This window comes from Halichoerus grypus, chromosome 3 (genome assembly GCF_964656455.1).
Source record: "Halichoerus grypus chromosome 3, mHalGry1.hap1.1, whole genome shotgun sequence".
NCBI lineage: Eukaryota > Metazoa > Chordata > Mammalia > Carnivora > Phocidae > Halichoerus > Halichoerus grypus.
The window spans coordinates 28,926,412-28,948,048 of NC_135714.1; positions in this window are offsets into that span (position 1 = coordinate 28,926,412).

The window sequence follows — 21,637 nt, forward strand, 5'->3', positions numbered from 1 at the left end:
ATGTGCATACACTATATTTAAGAGGAGAACTTAATTCAGACTACTCTGTGATACAGAAAGCTGCCAAAGAAGTGAAATATATGTCTCGAATCTTCAAGAATTTGAAAAATTTTGGCAAAAAACAAGGTAAAAATGAGATATTTAAAGACAGGGATCATTTTTTTAAAATATTTTCTAACTAACTACCTATCTAGCTATATATGTTTCTCTCAAATTTTTATCCCCAGCCTAAAACTTTCCCTGAACTATGGCTTTTATTTTAGCTGCATTTCCAATATCTCCACTTGGATCTTTAATATCCATCTAATATTCACCTTAATGCCTAATATTTAGTAGTAATCTCTAAACACAATGGTCCTTCAATGTTTCTACATCCTCCTTCTACCATTCTTCTAGTTGCTTAGGCCAAAAACTTTGAAATCTTTTTTATTCCTCTTTTTCTTTTATACCCATATCCAATCTACTTGTTGTGTCTTTTATGTGGAGAGTACTTCCCCCATCTCGTGGCTCACTGCCTCACCTTTTCCTCACCTTTTCCATTTTTTGCTCAAATGTCTTTTTTAGTCTTTCTGAAAATTTTAATTATTTTCATTAATTATTTTAATTATTTTATCTTATGCTTTATTTTCAACTAAAATCACTCTCCCAGCCACCTTTGTTTCCCATTTCTGCTTTATTTACCTTTGCAATATTTATCAATATCTGACATGATATATATTTACCTAATTTCTGGCTTATATGTCTTCTGCCACTAAAATATATACTCTATGAGAATAAGAGTTTTATCTGTTTTGTTCATTGTGGCATAACTAGTACTTAGGGAGTTCTGGCACACATTATCTGCTTAATAAATATTTTTTTTTATTTGAGTCAATAGATGTAATTTCATTGTCAGATTATATGTCTTTTAAAAGGCAGTCTTATTGAGAATCTGAAAAGTTAATTGAAATGTACAAAAGTATTTTTCCCTATTATTCTAAAATGACTAAATAAATCAGACTTAAAACAGTCCCTCCATTGTTAGGAGGTCTTCGGATCTCATGTTGTTTTCATTAGAATAAATAGTAAATGGTCTTTATCATCATATATTAGAGCTTTAATTTTTTTAAAAGGCGTTATGCTAAACATTTTATACATATCATCACATTTAATTCTTGCAACCAGCCTGCGAGATAAGGAAGATCATTGCACTTGGTTAAGGTTTAGGAGGCTTAAAAAAAATGTTGATACATTGGCAGAAAGAGAGAAGATTTGAATCCAGGCACTCTAGCTCGGGAGTACATGTTTCAGGTGCTCTTCCTTATGCAATTTGTATGTAAAAGAATGGTTGTAATGAATAGAACTTTATTTACCCCCTGAAATTAAAACATTATGTATTCTTCTAAAGTCCCAATTCTGTAGCAAATATCTATGTAACTAGATTTTTTAAAACATAAGAACATTTGTTCTGGTATCAGGGAAAGTGAAGAACGGTTTAATGTAACAGAATTCTCTATTTTATATATGTATTTGTTTATATTCAATAAAAATGTTTATAAAATCACATTTATTTTGCTTTTTTGGACAATATCATATAAGGGTTTGCTGTTTAAATATTAAAAAACACATAATTTTCTAATATAAGTAACCTAGGTCCTTCATTCAGTTTTCCTCAGTAATTTATATCAACTCTTTTTTTACCACATCTGTTATTAATTTAAAATGCCTCTAGTCATGTTCAACCTCTACTTTTTAGTTAAAGAAAGAAGTTTTAATAGATTGAATTAAAAATTACATTATGAAAATATTCAACATCTCTTTTTCCCTTTGTTTTTGTAATTCACCTTCAAAAAACACTTTGATAATCTCTGATGGTAAGGGTCTATTTATTTCTAACTTTGTTTCAAAGACCTGAACTGGTTGTCTCCTCTGGCCCAGATTTAATTAAATACAGGTATAATTTCTAATTTTCCATCAAACTGGTTTAACAATGTTATGTTCCTCTGGGGTAGTTGGGCTTCTTTCTCTGCTTTTTTTTTTTTTTTTTTTTTTTTGACAGCTTGTGTCAAAAATTGATTCTGATTCCAAACAGATGGAATTTTCTCCTTTATCTGGTGCCCCTAACTACCCAAAGACCTACAATAGACAAAATGTAGCCAACTCTCTCTTCTGATGATTCTTGTCTTAGACATTTCAAACAACAAAATTCCCTCCTGAGAAAATTATGTTCAGTCATATAACCTTTAAGTGAAAGGATTTGGCTTCAAATGCGTTGGTATTTTTTTTTTTCTTTGTGAACAGCAGATTATTCTCCTTTGTACTAAATTAATGTCTGAGGGAAATGAATGTCAGAAATTTGGCCCACACAATATTCCATTTCCTTGTCAGTGTCCACCAGGTCTTTTTGGCAGCAACAAAAAGGAATAGCAAGCCACTTTGAATAAAATGTGCTGTATTAATCAAAGGGAAACACAACACATTAATTTTGCTTCTAAACTGTTAAATTATAACAATGACAAAATACGGACTTAAAACACTGCTTTATAACAATGTCTTCAATAGGGCCAGTGCTTTACCAAAATGTTACATACCTCATGCTTGTAATTAAGCTGCCATACTTGCATTGTTACTCCAAATTATGTTTCATTTATAAGTAATACAAACTTTCGAGTTACTTTTTTGAGTTTTCTCATTAAGAGAAAAAAAAACAAACTAAAATATATAGACACAGATGGCCAAGTATATTTTTGAGGCCGGACTAAGACAGTTCTAAATGTCCCAGATTTTCTGACTTTTTTCAGCACTGTGTATTTGTATGGAGTATATACTATGTAAGAGATTCAGTTCATCCCCTTGTGGACTAACTCCATTTTTCCAATGCAAGGACAAGTACTGGAATAGGGTGGGGGCTTATTTTTACTTTACTGGCTTTCACTGGTAGTTCAGTTTAAGGTATCATTTGAAGGTTCTAATCCATTGAAAAAGGGTTGTCTTTTCAGGGTAGTTCAGAAGGATTGAGCAAACCTTGAGGCAACCAATGTGGGCAGCTATTCACAAAAAGTTTCAGCTCATGGATTTAACATAAATCCTGAACATAGTTAATGAATGATTGCTCACTTGAAAGGAGATGAACAGACTGCCTAAATTGGCTCGCCTATTGACGCTTTGTCAGTTAGCTTTTGAGACATAAAACCATTACAAACCTTAGTAACTTAAAACAATAAACATTTAGAGTCAGCAATTTGGCTTGGCCTCATCTGGATGAATGCTTCTGGTCTCAGTTAGGTTTGCTCATTTGTGTGCAGTCAGTCACCAACTCCACTGGGGGACCATGCATCTGGGATGGCCTAATCTAGAAAGACCTCCATCCTCCCGTGGATTTGCATCTAGCTGGCTATCTTGTTTACCTAGAAAATGGGTCTACCAGCAAAAAGAGAATAAATTCCAAGGCACAAACACTCTTCAAGCCCTGGATTATCATGTTTATCAATGTTCCATTAACCAAAGTAAGTGATATTGCCAAAGCATAAGAGGAAAGAAGGCATGTGAACATTTTTACAATCAATTTATTATTCCCTAGCTTTGTTAATGTAACTGCAATCTGCTAAGCTATCTAACTATAAATTCTAACCTTGCTGTTTTTTCACAAGGAACTTTAATCAGTTTTTCAAAGATAATCCTATGACTTACTCTAGTCCTCCAAATCCTATAAATATCCTTTTCTAAAACCCTTTTGATGTGCTCCATGGTGATCCCGTAGTAAGCTGGCAAATTTTAATTTGTTTGCCGACTGGTGTGTTCCTGGTGGATACAGTGGGACTTTGAATAGTGGGCTTTAATAATGTATGTTGAGCCTCTATGAAGTGTTAGACTATGTCCTAGATGATAGGATTCAAACATACATAAGGAATGGTCTCTAGGGATGCCTGGGTGGCTCAGTCAGCTAAGCGTCGGCCTTCAGCTCACGTCATGATCCCAGAATCCTGGGATCGAGCTTCTTGTTGGGCTCCAAGCTCATTGGGGATTCTGCTTCTCCCTCTGCCTGCAGCTCCCCCTGCTCATGCTCTCTCTCTCTCTCTGACAAATAGATAAATAAAATATTTTTTTTAAAAAAAGGAATGGTCTCTATCCTTGAGATTGGACTGTTTACTTGGCAAGATGGTCCTAAAATTTAAATTCTGGATACTATACCATGGATGAGATGTTTGTATAATACAAAAATATGTGTTTTTTGAGAAGTTATTATTTAGACCATAGCCAGAGGATTTTTAGTAGGGGACATGATCCCTTTGTTATGAAGAAAGAGACCAACAAATGAAATAGAATCAAGAAGTTTATTTAAAATATATATTATATATATATATATTGTCTCCCCATTGCTCCTGATAATATAATTTTAACTGAGAGTCCACAAAGGGAGTTGCACAATTTTATTGGATCCTCTTCCAAAAGCATTACTAGGTCCATATAATGCAGTTGAAAATCCTCAAAGCAGTAAACAATAGCCAGAAGAAGGCAATTTCATAGTTTAAGCTCCCACTATTTAACATGAAGAAATGGCATCTTAAGACACAATAGAGGGCGCCTGGGTGGCTCAGTTGGTTAAGCGACTGCCTTCGGCTCAGGTCATGATCCTGGAGTCCTGGGATCGAGTCCCACGTCAGGCTCCCTGCTCAGCAGGGAGTCTGCTTCTCTCTCTGACCCTCCCCCCTCTCATGCTCTCTCTCTCTATCTCATTCTCGCTCTCAAATAAATAAATAAATAAATAATATTTATAAAAAAAAAAAAAGATACAATAGAGAACCCAATGTTTTAAATGCCATATTTATTTGCAGACTGTCTCTGTTTTCTTGACATATTCCCTCTAAACTTAATGCTTGGGGATACTGGATAATGCTAAGTGAAATCTGGCAAGATGTCTCACACACATACTGAATTCTATTCTCCATTACTAAATACCCTTACATTTGAATCTTCAAAAATATCTGTTATCATAATTCATCTTTCCATTCCTTCCCAGGTTTTAGAAGAAGAGTTACTACTCTTTTATTCTAAAATAAAGTCTTCCTTCTCTATCCCTCCCCTATTCCCTCTGGACTGTCTTGGTTTATGGTCCATCAATTAGCGCCCTTTATTTCTTTATATCTTTACTTTCATTCTGCCTATGAACCCTTTACCATCTGGGAAAAAAAAAAAAAAATCTAGGTGTGGATAGCTTTAAGGCCTCCTTCCTTGACTTTGACACCTTTCAAGAGTTGTTTGTGGTCCAAAAATAGGATACCTCTATCAAAGTCTTGCAGAAGCAAATCAGAAACACAAAAGAGGGTAAGATGAAAAATCTGAGAGAGTACTCCTTTTCCTTGAGCTTCCCAGTTACTTCCAAGCAGCCAATGAGTGCTTACTCTTCCTATTAATTGTTTTCAGCTCTCAATAGTCAAAGCTATTATGATTTAAATAGGAATGGTTCTTTTTAATGGAAGAATCAAGCTATGGCAAAAAAATAATCAAGGTCATATTCCAAACGAAAAATTTTAATACTTTTGGTTCCATACACTATGACATGTCCCTAAGTGCTTGGGAAGATTAGGCTGATGATCTGGTTTCTATTTCAAAGCAGGCAAAGCAAAATCATAGTGGAGAAATTCTGAAACTTACCTTGATTTGTTCTTAAAATCAAAATAAGTGTACAAGAAGACAGATAAATTCATATGAAGAATTAAATTAATAAATAATTACCATAATAATAATATGATATAGACTCAATGCAGAGGTAACACCTGATACTATTTCCTTTTTAAAAAAACTTGTTTCACATCATTAAAACACTTTACATCCAGATAACATTTGAAATTAATGATATATCCTAATCAGAAAAGAATTACAAAGTAAATATACATAAATTTGTAAGTGTTGAAAATAAATGCTGTAATAATTGTTCAAGGAATAGGTGTATTCAAAAGAAAATACAGCCCATTCAGCATAAAGTGTGAATCTATGCATGTGTGGAAGAATAGCTAGTGGGTAAATCTGACCTGTTACTAGAAATAGCTGGTGTGAAAGCTAATACTAGAGCTTGATAATGCTCTTTCCTCAAAGCATAATGCAGATTTATCACGCTTTTCCTCTGGGGTAGATGAAGTGCTGACATAACAATTCATTGTAAAGATCAGTAGTTCAAATCCAAAAGGACAAACTACTTCAGAAATGCTTTGCCTCTTTAAAGACAATTTTCAGAGCTGTTGTTACCCCGAAACTTTGTCCAAACTATTTCCTCCTTTAAGAAAGCACTATAAATAAATCTATCCTGTGATCTTCAATTCTCATCCCCTCTAGCATTTATAGCTTGTTATTAAAAGGGAAAAATATCTCTTTTCTTACTTAAAATTGTGTACATGTATACTATATCTACCTCATTATAATTTCTAATCAGCTGTCTAAAGTTGCTTTGCATATGGCCTCTTTTTTGGAAAACACACACAAAAAATCCATTTGTCTGTATGTCCCTTGGAGAAAGTGAGATTATTTCAAAAGCTTACACACACACACACACACACACACACAAACACACACACACACACTACTTAAACTTATTCCCTCTGACTTTGTCCCAAGGCTAAACCAGTATTCTATTTCCTTACACTAAAGCAACTGACTTCTACTTCTTTTGTTGTCTTCACCAGCTGTTTAATTACTATCTTGAATTCTCTAACCCAGGTGTTATATATTCTCATCAAAATCTTGTCCAATGGAATTATTTTTATACAAATATATCACAAGGAGATATTCTTGTTTACAAATATTTGCTAATGTAGCTATAGTTTCTTATTCTTTAAATTGACATTCAAAAGCTTCCATTTTTCCTACATGTATGTCCAGAAAGGCAGTACTGCCTGGCCTTGGAGAGCTCGAGATCTGGAGCCTGGCTGTCTGCAGCAGAGCACAAAACTGATGCTCACCTCTCTGTGAGAATCTGGGCAGGTTATTCTACAGTCCTGGGCCTCAGTTTCTTCATCTCCAAAACAGGTATGACAATTGAATTTTCCTTGTAGAGCTGTTTGAGTAATTAAATGAATTAATATAGGTAAAACTATATTAAATTAAATTGTGTCTAAAACATAGAAGATGCTGTTTATGTGTATAATCCTGTTTTTATATCCTGTATAAGTTCAGATCACACTGGTCAATTTGCTCTAATTTTATTAGACTCTATTTTGTTCACATGTAGGTATATATGTAAATCTGACTTTGCAACTGCCTAGATTCTCTTTACATCTATAAAATATTTTGCATGTTTTTAAGTATGTTCTGTACCACCCACAGCCAAGTATGGTTTCGATGTAAGCTCTCCAACTAATGAAAACTACATGAGCATGAAGGAAACATTGTGAAAACTATACCTGTTGATTATCTTAAACTGTAGAGAAAACATTATGAAAGGAAGATCAAAGAATGTAAAATATACACACTCACACACACACACAAAACTACTAAAAAATGTCAAAGAACAAAAAAGAGAAATTATAGTAAATGAGAAGAGAGTCCTGCCTGGTCATGTAATATGTAATGATTGACAAGATATAATCAGCTTGAAAAAAATGCAACTTCAGAAATAATTGATTACACTTTTGAGGATTGTAAAGCAATGTCATTAAGAGTAAAAGGTAAGGAACCAATTCAATTATACTTCGTTGGTCAATAATAGTGTGTGATATGCTAAGGATCTACCATTGTTTATAGATTTTTTTTTTTTTTTTTGGAATGCAGTGTAACATATCATTTAAAAATATGTTTGTGTACTTTGATTAGACTGTGAGTTCCTTGAATATTGCACGTAATAATTTCTTGTTAATATGAGAGACTTAATAAAAATCTGTTCAATTGAATCAAATTTTAGCCTTTTTATTACAATATGTAAATTACCACTAAAAGGGCTATACAGTAAAGTCAAAGGAGCTTGGTAACATTGTCCTTTTTTTTTTTTTTTTAAGATTTTATTTATTTATTTGACAGAGAGAGACACAGTGAGAGAGGGAACACAAGCAGGGGGAGTGGGAGAGGGAGAAGCAGGCTTCCCGCTGAGCAGGGAGCCAGATGTGGGGCTCGATCCCAGGACCCTGGGATCATGACCTGAGCCGAAGGCAGACGCTTAACGACTGAGCCACCCAGGCGCCCCGGTAACATTGTCCTTAAAGAGATCGCCACTTAGGGCACCTCGGTGGCTCAGTTGGTTAAGTGTCTGACTATTGATTCCGGGTCAGACCATGATCTCAGGGTCGTGGGATTGAGCTCCTCGTTGGGCTCCGCACTCAGTGTGGAGTCTGCTTGTTCCTCTCTCTGTGCTTCTCCCCATCTCTAAAATAAATAAATAAATCTTAAACAAAAACAAAGAGATCTCCACTCATAAAAGCTACCTATGAGACTGAACTTCTGTGCTGTTCAACAGCAAAATGGTAGAGCAAACTCTGAATGGCTGTCCGGGTATGAGTGAGTGATGTTGCCTTTTACAAATGATGTTAGATATAATTTCTAATGCCATCATTTAAAGAGTGAGTCAGACTTATTTTCAAGGTTTCCATTAATTTTAATTACCTGATATTTTGGAGTGATTTTCTGATCATTGAATCATGTTATGATTAGCTTTTTCATTCATCTTTGCATTTTGTGCTGTAACAAATGTAGAGGAAATGGATATACGAAAGAAAATTGAATCCCTTTCAAGGGGGAACTCTGTAGTCGAAACGAGCACCTGTTTAAAAAAATTCTTGGAAGGTTCCCTAACATTTAGCTGCCTATATAACTTTCTATATACTAACATATCTGGGAACTACTGGCCTTTGATATTAATGTAAACATAAGTAGCCAAATTATTTTTTAAATAACATTAAAGTTTTCTAGCAATTAGACAAAATATAGTTTTCTTAAGACTTTTCATAATGGCCCAAGTATTAATAAGCTTAATAGAACTTGGCTCTAGTAAGGCAATCTTTTTAATCATCTTTGAAAAGCAAGAGAGCCAAATCTCCCTGGATTAAGATAATATATTTTTGTTTGTTGGGGGAAAATACATTTTTAATGAAATATTTGATTAGACAATTTCCATTCCTCTTTGAAAGTAATTCTTGTGTATCAACTCAAAATCTCTCTTCTATGCCCATAATACTACAGACAGTGTGGCTGTTAGATCAAGTTCTTTATAATTTCTACCTTAATTGAACACATTTTCTCCAAATACAAAGTTTTGCAGCCTGAAGAGTATTACACTCACATGCCTTATATCATATACATATTTGTATATATATCAACTTAACATTTGATAATGATGAATTTTGGGCAAATTTTAACATGCAATGATTTATGTCTTTGACAAATATCCAGGCTCTTCTTATCTGTGTTTAAATAAAATCTTTTATGTAGAAGTACTATTATATAACCAATATTACTTTCTTTGATTATTGAAACACACATTCCTGCTATTATTTCTTTAAGTCACAATTTTGTTGTCATACTTCCAGAGTCTAAAGAAGGGAAATTCTCCTGGGAAGTGGATCTTTTCTCACCTTTAGTCTATTTCTCCCATTTATTTAAGCAGTTCTCCACCATCAAACCCCAGTGGACATATGATAAAACTAATTTTTGATGGATTTTCCAATGTGGGCAAAAAACTTTTTCATTGTGCCAAATACTCACATTGTCTTTTCCATCATTTCTTCTTTAAAATTCAAAAGCCGTTTCAGATATTATGACGCTTCCAAACTGTCCTCAGGGATTACTGTTCTTATTGCCAATCCTTTCTGAAAAAGGGAAAAGTATATTCAACATGGAAAAGCTTTGCTAGACGAGTGCTTTTATTTTGTCTTCTATGTAGCAGAACATTAAATCTATCATTTAAGACCGTTCTGAGAATCTTTTTTTTTTTTTTTAAAGCTTTTATTTATTTATTTGACAGAGAGGGACACAGCGAGAGAGGGAACAGAAGCAGGGGGAGAAGGAGAGGGAGAAGCAGGCTTCCCGCTGAGCAGGGAGCCTGATGCGGGGCTCGATCCCAGGACCCTGAGATCATGACCCGAGCCAAAGGCAGACGCTTAACAACTGAGCCACGCAGGCACCCCAAGACTGTTCTGAGAATCTTATAATTGCAGTGCTTAGATTTAAGAGACATAATTTATCATTATTCTGCTTGCAATTGCTATAATATTTCAGTTAAATTCAAAAGTACTTTTCTAATTTCATTTCTGAAGGTTATGTTGACCTTTCCTTTATGTTGAATAAATAACCTAAGTTCATCTTTCAGTTGGTAAGTCTAGTCTATGCTACAAAGAAATGTGTTTGCATTTTTATTTATTTTTTGTATATTAATATTCACATGTTATTATTGATAAAATATATTCTATTTATTACTCTATTCAGCACGATGAGCAACCATGAAAAGAACAACCACTTTCTAGGATCCTTTTTTTCCATAGTATATCTTGGTAATCCTTCTCTTAAAACACTAGATTATAACAGAGCTAGATTTTATCAAATTTATGTTGTTTGTAACTATTTGAAGTAGATGTTTTGTTACCCATATGGAATCTGTCTCACATGGCTTTGCACAAACTACCTCCTGATGCAGAGATTCACAAACAAAGCTATTTATGTTTCCACACATAGTTAACATCACTCTGTCATTGCTGCATTACATTATAGACTCAGATATCTTTGCAATTGCTGATGGACTCCTTCCCTTTCCAGCAGAGAGAGTACCATGTATAAATCCTATTGTATATTTTTGTATTTATGTAAGTATGTATTCATGCATGTTACCTGTATTTAATGACATATCTTATCATCAAATTTGAATAAAATTTACCCCTATGGATAAAAAAAAAATAATAACATCTACATCAACTAACTGCTACCAAAACCATGTGGTCATCTACTTGTATTTTTTATCAAATCCGTTCTTACCATGTTTCAGCATCTTTGTTCATACCCTTCTTATTTTCAATTGCCAACAGGTGAGTATCTCCCTTCTCTGTCATTCCAGTATATCCTATAAGTTTACCTATTAAAGAGTTCTTAAAATTAACTCTGATTGGGGCATCTGGCTAGCTTAGTCAATAGAGCATGTGACTCTTGATCTCAGGGTGGCGAGTTCAAGCTTCACATGGGGGTGGAGTTCACTTTAAAAAAAGACTCATAAAAAATAAATGATTGTAAAAAAAATAACTCTGATCATGCGATTACATTGTTCAGAGCACATGAATAATATTTATCAGTGGCTGCCTTTTAAGGGATCCCACATTCTGGTACCATCCAACTTTACAAAATCATAAATTCATTTGTTTTCTATATGTTCTTTAAACACAAGTCCTAGTCAAAATGATGGTACCAAAGTATTTGTTTGAAGTTTCCTTTACATATCCATAGCAAGACTTTCTTGATTGATTTACATACTAGAACAAACACCTTGTATCTTCATGATGCTTATGCACAATTCTTGGATCTGCGCCATAGATGACACTTTCAGTTATGCCACTTGTAATCTAGGTTTACACATGGCTACCCCTGGCTCTTCTTATCTCCCTAGAAAAATTCTACCTGTTATTTAATGTATGCTGCTTTCTTGGGTAAGGAGGATATAGTATTTGGTCAAAATTTGTGATTGATCTAAGATGCCATTAAGAATATCTTATTCCTTCATTGAGTAATTTACTTATCCTACAATTTCACTGTTTTTCTAATGTTTCCAGGAACACAGCTAAATTCATGAGATAATAGAAATAATTATTATATTATGCTGGTTAAATAATGCTATTTTTATATCCATGAGAATAGAATGAGTCTTAAATTTATGAAACCTTAAAATTACTATTAGCCAGAAGAAAGTAGTTTTCACTTCATATGTGCACAAATACGTAGTCATTATTCTTTAGGGCATAACTGAACAGTTGTAATATTTGGACATAATCAATGGTTCACATAAGTGTCTCTTGAGGAAGGAAGGCAAGTGTTTAATATTTTCTAAAAAAAGAACAAAACAAAACTTCTGTAGTTAATTTATGGTAATATGGAAGTGCTAGGAGGAATGTCTGAGTTTAGAGAAAGTCCCAAGGGTAAACATGGAATTTTATTTTAAGAAACATTGTATGAACCACAATCTTTATTTTAAAGAAAATGATATTTTGTAACATAGTGTGGGCATAAATGATATTGATTTGGAAAGTGATAAAAGTAGATCTCTGAATGTAAAGAAAATTTAGGAAATTCATAACTTTATTTCACATATACTTTTCTTTAAAAGCATACACAACTGGATAAACACTAACTGTATTCCAGAAATGGCTTGAAAGTGATTCTTATAATCTAACTAACTTAATCAGTAATGTTACAGAAACCCTGTGATTTTTATAGATAGAGATGATTTAAAAAATGCATGAATTAATAAGTATGAGGCTCCTGGAACAATGCCTGGTCTATATCAAATACTATATTTTTATAATTATTTCCAATTTAGAGGTAAGGAATCTGAAAAAGTGAGGTTAATTAACTCTTTAAGCCACAAGTAGCACCTAGAAAACTTGAGATTAGAGTCCAAGAATTCTACTTTTTAATTGCCATCTTTTACAGCCTTTTAGACCATTGAGTCACACAATAGTCAATGCCTTCCTGTGTTGGAGATGGATAACCCTACAAACATATACACTGAAATAGATAAGCCCTGTGTGCTCTAACAGTTTTAACTAGAGGTGATAAGAACATGCTGTTAAAACTCCAAGAAACATCACCTCTACCAGACTTTGGTAAATATCAAAGAAAGCTTCCAGTTTGAGAGATTGCCTATCACAAATTTTGAAACAGTAATAAATTTAGATAAAAGCCTGATGAGGGGCACCTGGGTGGTGCAGTCAGTTGAGCGTCCTACTCTTGGTATCGGCTCAGGTCGAGATCTCAGGGTCATGAAATGGAGCCCCACATGGGGCTCCACACAAAGCTGGGAGTCTGCTTGAGACTCTTTCCCTCTCCCTCTACCCCTCCCCACCAGGCTCTCTCTTTCTAAAATAAATAAATCTTAAAAAAAAAACTTGATGAAAAAATTGGGAGACCTTTTCTCAACAGTAGTCTCCCACTTGCTCACCTCATTTTAACTACTCTAAGAGACTTTTAGGCTGAGAGAACATCAAGTGCAAATGTCTTGCAGTAGGAGCTTGCTTGGCATGTTTGTGAGTAGAATATGTATGATTATACTATATATTCTCCTTATTTAGTTTTTTGGTTAGCCTCTTCCACTAAAATGTAAAAGAATAAGTGAATAGATTTTTGTCTGTTTCACTGCATTATTTCCAGTACATGATGGAACTGTATGTTGTTCCATACTGCTTGATAATAAGATTCTTACTGGGGTCAGGGTGTGTTGGGTGTGTGTATTGGAGAAGGTGGGGAAGATTTTAGGCAGATAAGCAGAGATCATGGTAAATTATTCCCTACTAAAGTGTTTGGAAAGAAATAAAGGATTTCAATTATTGTGGTGACATTGTTTTTTAGATTAGAGATATGTCTATGAAGCCATTTGGACAATATGTTGGAGGAGCATTAGGAGAGGCTTGGATATCAGTTAGGTCATTATTGCTGTAATCCAGGCCATTAAGTTGTAACAGTTAATGAAAACTATTGAACTGAAGTGCTAGGTATCCCTTATGACTCCAGTTAAAGCTGGCTTCTGACATTGCACAGGAAAGGGTTATGTGAGAGCAGTGGATGTAAGTCCTGTACCTCTATTTAACACCTTAGTCTGACAAGCTTCCTCAGTTCATGTTTAAGAGACTTGGCTGAAGAACTGAATAATCAAATTGCTTATGATGATTTCAAGAGTGTGCAATAGGTTTCGTGATATTTAACTTTTGATTATAAAGAATAACTATCCTATTAAAACTGTCCCATATATACTAGTCATGTGCTTAATTTTCCAACTGATATTCTCTCTTTGATCCAAACCTCTTCACAACATGCTTTTGTTTTATCATTTTTTTTTCCAGTTTCTAGAACCACAGGTTTTATCAGATAGAATAAAGGTATTTTTTTCTCCTAAAGAAGCAAATAATCTGCTTTAACCCATTTGTACTTGTAGTTCTGAACTTCCCAGATTTGTTTTACTTAATGTAATTCATATATAAATGCAATAATCTCAAAGCATCTTCTGATGCTTTCTTTACACAGAACATTAACAACTTATAAGTTCTTTGTAGGCAATGACGTACAACCTGGAACTTATTGGAGAAAAGGAATAGAGAATTTTGTTTTAGAAAATGATGTGCTATATATTTGAGAAAGGACATTAAATGATATGAAAGCTTGCCAGTGTCCTCATGTTTTCCTTAATGAATTTGAGCTTTTATAGTAATGTTTGCCTGTTCACTGTATGTCTGCGTAACACTTATATAATTTGAGAAGTTCTTGAAGAACATTACTGTTTAGTTCTCTTTCATGTACTATGGAAAATTAAATTATCAACAACTGCAGCCTGCAGTATTGACACAGGGTTAGGTCAGTGAACCAATAGAATATGATAGAAAACAAAGAAATACCTCTGTAAATATATGGGAACTTGGTATTTGACAGAGGGGCAGTGCAAAATGAATAGACTATTCATTTCGAATGGGCTATTTGATAAATGGTTATGGGAGAATTGACAATTGAGATAAAACAAATTGCTTTCTTCCTGCTTGTTTGTATTTTTAATTATTTTACTGCATATGCATGTAATATAGATAGTATAAGGTATTTTATAAATTACATAGATAGTATCTTACTCATTGGTAAGGAAGCATTTCTCTGAGTTTGATCCTTTGTTAGCTGGGTTCCCAGGAATGCAATTGACCTCCTGCATAGGTGCATAGAAACAAGCCATAGCACAGTATTAAACAATCAACTCTGGTTGGCTACAAAGCTTAGACCACAGTCTTATCCTAGCCCAGTCTCCATCATGAGGAGAGTGGTAAGGAACAGAAGATTTCCTAACCATAAGCAAAGATGGAGCAAATGATGGCCCATCAAACAGCTGCAACCATGGATATCAGACCCCAGACAGTGGATTACGCCACAGGTGGGGATGATGTTGCATTGGCAAAGTAAGGCTATAGCTAAGGTTCTGTATGTTTTATTATTATATTAGCACTAACCCCTTAAGACACCAGACGTAGAGTCAGTTTTCCCTGTTTATACAGCTTTAAAACTCTACGGTCAAAATTCAGGGTTCCTTTTTAAGGTCTCTTAAGTGCGATTCTTGGCCCTGCCAAATAGCTGTGCAGTGTTTCAAAGGTTGATATTCAATGGGTGACCTATACACCTGCTGTGGATACTTCCTGTGAGGTTTCCCCAGTCCAGGCCACTCTGACAGGCCTAGGCCCAGGACTTCTCTGCCACTTGCCCCTGCTGGCATGCCACATACTATACCCATGTAATAAAGTGTTCATCATTTACCTTCTAGATGTCATATTGGAAAGACATGATCATTACAAGAAAATTTTGGTAAAAGTCATAATGGTGAGGAATATGATTTTATGCAAGAAGATGATGGAGAGGAGTTTCACACAAAGGAAAGTTAGGCATCTAGGAGTTTTTTAAGTAAAAAATGTGCAGGGTAAGTTTCTTTAGCTAAAGTGTAAATACATCTTAATCTGACATGCTATAAGGACTAACTTTAAATATATAAGTTGATAGACTTGCTTTAAGTTAAAGCATAAATGTTGGGAAACTAATTTAGCCTTGTATTTATGCTACTAACATTTAATCAGGAAACCTGGTGCCAAACTCCAAATTCACAAAAGAAAAAATGGATGAGTGAGAGAAAAAAAAAAAGATGGAATCACAGAAATGAATCAGCGAGGACCCCTTTATGCTAGTGTTCAACAGCAACTTGAAAAAGATATCATTTCATACCAATAAATTTAGTTTAGCACTAAAACCTATTACTATGTAAATTTCCCATCTCTTCATACATCTCTTTAGAAGAACGATGTAAAAATATAATGTCATTATTTTAAATATTTTTCCTCTGAAATCCACAATATCTGTTTGCCAGGCAAGTACAATCAAGACCTAGTTGTGTACCTGTAGTCATTAGCATTTGGCAAATAGTACAAAGCTAATGTGAAATGGAAAATGCCATCTCTGCAAATGTATTCTCACTTGGAACATTCACATGCTTTGTGTGCCCAGTCCCAAGAGCACTCATATTAATCCCATAATGCAAAAATATCTAATTAGAACCAATGTGATAAGCAGCCAGTTATCTGCATTAAACATATGTGTTACTATTCATTGTACAAGTAAACCTATTATTTCCAAGAGAAATCAGAGTCATTAGATCAGAAAAGCTTACTGAAATAGAACTCTACTAGGCAAAATTAAGGATTTCTATTTTAGAAGAAAACATACATATCATTTCAAAGTAAATGACACATTAGTAGACATAATTAGCACTATAAAGTGTTCAAGAGTCTTGAGAAAATTAATATGAATATTGAGTTTGAATGTGGTAGATTGCTTTGGAGACCATCTACATATTCTATTATGAGCAGGTTTTAAGCATATTAATGCTTTAAACAGGCTTATGAAGTAACAGATATTCCTCGAAGCAAGAAACTAGAAAATGAATATAAGGAGAGAATTGAATTCTCCAAATTATCAGAGATTCCTTACTAACTAAGCTTTTTCCTTTCTGATCTTAGTGAGAAATTACTGACTCATAACACCAGAAAAAAATTCCTTATCCCGAGTTGAGTTTGGTAATAATACCTTGCTGATCCTCAATTTCATGGATGCACCATGCTTCTGGTATTGTTCAGGGATTACATCCCTGATTAGCAAGATTTCAATGGAATGATAAAATTTTAATAATAACTGGAATTTTTGTAGCATTATTCACACTGATAGTTAATGGGTACTATTTTAATAACTTAATTGTCTCATGAAATAACTATTTTCAGCAATTTACCATCCTTATAAGGTTTAAAATAATATTTCATTTTCAGACAATGCAACTGCCATCTATGGGGCTTCCAGGATAAAGTTCAAATTCATTAGACAAGCTAGCGTCCAAGATATCCCAGGATCACTGTCTTCAATTTGGCTATAATTTCTTGCCTTTCATGTGTTCAAGTCCCATTCATTTTGATTTTGCTGAAATTCTTATAGATTAAGCGATAGAGTTTGCTATCTCTTTAGCCTTGACCTTTCATCTTAATTTCCTCTCCCTCATCCTAAAGCATTCAACTCAGCCAAATTGTCCCATATTTTTTAATCAGAATACCAGACTTCATTAGATGCTATTTCCTTGTTCCTATTTCATTCCCTGCTTACCCTGTTAGGCAATGATCACACCAGTGTTATTCCTGATTTATGAATTTGTCTCCACCTCTAGATTTCAAAATCTTCGGAGGCCAGATAGGAGCTTATTTAACTTTGTGCTTTCAATATGTTACATGGTTTTTGGTTCAATGTTGCTGTGTTAAATATTTTTACATGAAACAAAGTCAATATTATTGGATCAATTATACAAAAATGGCACATGATATCAGCAAAGAGGATCAAGTCAATAGTACTGATCTTAACTCTCACCTTCTAATTTGAAAAAACAAAGTGATGCAGTTCACATCGATGCCTGGCTTATTGACTGATTTATTTGGTATTCATTCATTCAAGAAATATTTACTGAGGACCTGCTATGTGTCTGGCACTTTGTATGAGGCACTATGAAAATAGAGCAAGCCTTAAAGAAACAACCAAACACTGGTTTAGCCAACATACTACCCTAGTCATGTAAATAATGATAAAAAACTAAGTCATGTAAATAAAAATGTTTGAATATATGACATTTCCTATGACTGAAGTTTATGCTGTCAATATAGACTGTAAAGTGCCAATCAATAATGTATTAGTAGGGTGAGATCACTAGGGAAATGTAATGTAATTGGTCTCATATCTTTACTAGGAATAGTCATTGAGTCAGTTGCTCTGAGTATTATTTTAACCCTGCTTTCCTCTGTTAGAATATCTAACAATTCTTGTAGCAAGATATCCTTAACCTTACACAGGTAGTTTCATTCATTTGTTTTATTCTTCCTCAGGACCCAGTTTCTCATCCAGCCTAGCAGAAATTCGACATCCTTTTCTTAAAGGACCTGATATTGCCTCAAGCACTTGAATGAATTATTTAAATTACATATATTAAAAGAATAAGCAGCTTACTAAAATGGAGGAAATACTGATAGGTGGTAGGTAGTGCATGGAAAGATAACATTGTGTAATATTGGGCAATTCAATTAATGTTTCCAAGCCTCATTTCTTTCTGTAACATAGATGAAAGTGTATCTACTTCATAAGACATTGAGTGGATTAAATGAGGTAATATGTATAAAACTCTTACAACAATTCCTGGCACATAGTAAATGCTTCATGAGAGTAACTAATAACACACACACACACACACACACACACACACACACACACACACACACATATATGCAGGAATGGGTAAAGAACAAAGAGGAGGTTACAGAGAAAACAGAGACCTAGAAATATATTTTCTAGAATTATGGTAATATATCCTGGAAGTAGCTACATGTTGACTTTTCTGTTCACTTCAAAATGATAATGATATAAAGATAGAGTATTCACTAAATTTAATCTTCTAAATTTAGTACTAATTGTTTTTCCCTAGGGATTCAAATTTTGAACAACTAGAAAAATGAATAACTTAAATTTTCAAATAAGATTTTCAACAAGCATAATAAAATTCTATACTGATAAAAATTGGAAAATAAGAATTGTTTTCAGTATGCTACATTAATCCAGAAATTACTGTCCCAAACAGTTGATACGTTTTCAAAAATTAAAAAAAAAGATCAAGGCAGCCATGGTGGGGGTGGGGCAATGACTAACACAAAGCATAAGTCTTGGAATGTAGGCAGTTAAATCGGGTTATATGTGCAGACTGAAAAATCAGAAATGTATTCAGTTAAATAAATAATTTCCCTTTAAAATGAGTAAGTCAAGAAAAATACATATTAAAAATTTACTGAAAAATTGGGTCATTTTAATCCATTGTAGTTCTATTTCATTATCAAAACCCCTCAAGAGAATGAAATATTCCTATGGAAAATGTCGGAATTCTTCACTTATTTGGAAAAAAAGAGATAGAAATATTTTTATTAGTCCACTTAATAAAGCCAGAGCTATAACATAGTATCATTAATCATTCTTCCTCATTTTTTCCTAGGTTTGGCAAAATTATTTTATTTCTTTAAATACAAAGCTAAATTGTGTGTTAATCTGACCCCCATACAAACCAAGCTTTACTCCTTAGCCCCACCATTGAAATTATTCTTGTACTTGTCATTAACATTTCTACATAAACCAAATCTGAATGACTTCTGTGTCTTCTTTGCAACTACACTTGACTATGTTATGTTAAATATCACATCAACAACAACAATATTAATCTAAATTTTCAATGTACCAGTCCCAAAAAAATCAATTATAACAACTAATAATTGGAGTTTCTTTGTAATTTTTATTTACTGTCATGCTAAAATATCAGTAAGAATTTTATCTATCAAAATTTAAATTAAAAAAATTGAAATATGCCACACATTATTCAGGTTGTCAAACCTGGATTTGGGTATTGGTATATGCAAGATACATAAAGACGACTCTTTGAGAAGAAAATCTATTATCTCCTAACTAATCCCTAAAAAATATTCCCTAAGAATAGAAACAAAAATTAATATTGATTGGTTATCAAGGGTAAAACATAAGAAAGATCAGTCTGTTTACGCTTTTTATTTATGTGTTCTCACTTGATATTCTTTTTTAATAATAGACTTTATTTTCTAAAGCTATTTTAGATTTACAGAAAATTGATTTCCTATTCATTTTCAAATTGTAGATATGCATAAGGCTATTAATTTCATTATGGTTGAGACAGAAAAATGCTAAAGCTATAAAACCCAGTCCAGGATGAATATATTAAAGCATCAAATAAATTTACAAGAAACAAATGATCGTGTTTCTAAGTTGAGAAATGAAAGAGGTTACATATAAAGTGATTTATGAAAACATTCCTAAGGAAACTCTTTAATTTTACATATATAGTCCATTTTAATAAGAGTATGTTTCTTCCTTTCCTAAAACCTATTGATTTTTCTTTTTTTTTTTTTTTTTTTAAAGATTTTATTTATTTATTTGACAGAGAGAGACACAGTGAGAGAGGGAACACAAGCAGGGGTAGTGGGAGAGGGAGAAGCAGGCTTCCTGCCGAGCAGGGAACCTGATGCGGGGCTCGATCCCAGGACCCTGGGATCATGACCTGAGCCGAAGGCAGACACTTAACGACTGAGCCACCCAGGCGCCCCAACCTATTGATTTTTCTTATAGAAAGTTTCTGCATGGTATTAAGAAAAAGAGGTGGTATTAACTTTATTTGCTTGTAATGTATTGAAAAAATACCAAATGACAGCTAAAATTAATAAATTTTTCATCAACATTTTGCAATTCACTATGGGACATATAGAATCCAAGGAAAATACATTTTATATATATATTTTATATATATTTTAATATATACATATATTAAAATGCTTCCTTGAGTATCAGGAAAATCTTTTAGCAAATGCCACTAGCATTTTCAAGTGACATTTACAATCAAAATCACCTAATATTTATCTTCCTATACTATTTTTCTAAAAAGCTGAAAATTGTAACCTAGATACTCTATCTCTCTGTTTCAGAAGCTTGGTAATTCCTCACACTTTAGAAAACTAGAATTTTACTTGTGACATATGAAGGTTGATTTCTGAGCAGCAATCATTAAAATATTTCAGAAGGGCATTTTATATATAATCATTAGAATATGCTGGACTTCTTTTGTATTAGCAAAAATGTAATATTTACTAAAAAGGAATTAAATAATGGCATATTTATTCTGCAAGCACATTTTCTTTAATAATATCAATATGATGCTTATCTAAGACATTTATGGGACATCTGTTGTACACAAGTTACTCTTTTTATACTAGTTGCTGCTTCACAGAAATACACAACTTATTTGAGACATAATATTTGATAAAAAGGAAATATGTAAAGAAGTAGTTGCATTTCACTTTATTTGGAGGATGTACAATTAGAAATGAATAGGAATTTCACAATTGAAATGGGTAAAGAGAGTTTATGAGATAAGACAGGAGGAAAGAACATTGCATGTAAATGAAGAATCATGGATACAATTTACTAATGTGACTCAGGCAGCTGCTGGATTGGCAGAGGCTGATTGGTCTAGGCTGGTCTCATTGGTGGTGATTTCTCCCTGCTGTGTGTGGTTTCTCAACCTCAGAAAGGCTAGCCTGGGGTATAAGCAATGCAGATGGAAAGCAGGGGTAGGCCTTTCAAAGGCTTGATTCAGAACTTGCACATCATTACTGCTGCCTTCTATTGGTTAAAGCAAGTAACAAAACAGCCCAGATTCAGGAAACCAGGAAACAGACCCCACTTATTAATAGAAAGAACATCAAAATCAAATTGTAAAGGGCATGAAAAATATTTTTGCAAATAAATTACCACATTTTTGTAAATTTTTGCAAATAAGTTAGCACAAAAGTAAAAGAGTAGAAATCCATGG